This window comes from Octopus bimaculoides, chromosome 11 (genome assembly GCF_001194135.2).
Source record: "Octopus bimaculoides isolate UCB-OBI-ISO-001 chromosome 11, ASM119413v2, whole genome shotgun sequence".
NCBI lineage: Eukaryota > Metazoa > Mollusca > Cephalopoda > Octopoda > Octopodidae > Octopus > Octopus bimaculoides.
In genome coordinates this window covers 47,881,909-47,883,771 of record NC_068991.1, presented here as the reverse complement: position 1 = coordinate 47,883,771, position 1,863 = coordinate 47,881,909, and positions in this window count along the sequence as shown.

Here is a 1,863-nt window from a genome sequence, read left to right as displayed (position 1 = left end):
CCACCACCACCACCACCACCACCACTGTCATCATCACACCACTACAACCATTATTAACACCACCACCACCACCATTACAACTATTAGCACCGCCATCACCATTAGCCTCCACCTCCACCACTGTTGATATCACACCACCACCACCACCACTACTATCATCATCATGGACATTTCTGTTTAAGCCTTCATTTTTCCCCCTTATTAGTTATGGATGGGACAGAGATGCTATTTAACTTCTAAGACAACCAATGAAAATAAGTAATTATCTTCACTAGGAATAATAATAGCAATAATAACAATACAAAAAAAAACCCAAAAGAAAACACAACATCCGACAGCCTAAACAGTCAACCTTTACATGGTGTAAGAGAACTGACATGTTAATTAGATTACCATGTGATCTCTGAGAAAACAAAATCGTTAATTCCTAATTATGTATTACATCAATTCTTGCTGTTACTCATAGATATCTTCAGGTGAGATCCCGGGTCAAACCTGATCAAACAGACATATAATCAAAGATTACTTATTCATCTTTTATATATCTAGAAACTGTACTGTTCAATGTAATCCTTCCATTTTTTTTTTTTTAAGGTGGTAGGGTTGAGATGTAAAGGAGATTTCAATGTTCTTTCGTGTAGAATAAGTGACTGCCAAGAGACTCCTTTATTGGCTTGTGTTAAAGGATCATTGATAACACTTCACTAAGAAGTCAAAGTTATCATTGTATGCATGCATGCATGTAGTATGTATGCATGCATGCATGTAGTATGTATGCATGTATGTATGTATACTCTTTTACTTGTTTCAGTCATTTGACTGCGGCCATGCTGGAGCACCACCTTTAGTCGAGCAAATCGACCCTAGGGCTTATTCTTTGTAAGCCTAGTACTTATTCTATCGGTCTCTTTTGCCAAACTGCTAAGCGTTTGTGTGTCTGTGTTTGTCCCCCCCAACATTGCTTGACAAGCGATGCTGGTGTGTTTACATCCCCGTAACTTAGTGGTTTGGCAAAAGGGACTGATAGAATAAGTACTAGGCTTACAAAGAATAAGTCCTGGGGTCGATTTGCTCGACTAAAGGCGGTGCTCCAGCATGGCCACAGTCAAATGACTGAAACAAGAGTAAAAGTAAAAAGAGTATATATGTGTGTGTGTGTGTGTGTGTGCACACGTATGTGTATGCAAACGTGTGGGGGGGTGTACCCATTTCTTGGCATCACGTAATGGTTGTAAGCAAGCATCACCATCATACAAGCAATGTTGTTTGCTCCCAGTTTTCTGTGAAAACTATGTCTGACCATGGAGAAATATAATATTACTTTGCTTGGAAACAGGTGAGAGTTGAGGACAGGAATAGCATCCAGCTGTAGAAAATCTGTCTCAACAAATTCTGTCCAACCTATGCAAGCCTGGGAACATGGGATTGCAATGATTATTATGATGATGGTAGTGGTGGTGATGGTGGTGGATGGTGGTGGAGGATGATAGCAATGATGTTGTTGTTGTTGTTAGTAATGGTGGTGGTTGCAGTGGTTGTGGTGATGGTGGTGATAATAACGATGATGATGATGATGATGATGAACACACATCTTATTATTGGGGGCTTAAATTGTCTTTAAAATCTATAATCGTTTATATAACACGCAATATTGTGCAATTTCTTCAAGAGGAGATAATCTGTGATAATCCAATATATTAGTATTTAAAATTGCATATTTTATAGAATATATTCATCATCTTCATAATCATCATCATCATCATCATCATTGTTGTCTTCCACCCCAGGTTTCACCTCATCTGGTTGGATAAGTATGACAACACCAAGGTCACCAAGGTGAGGAAAAACATGGAGGATAAGGTC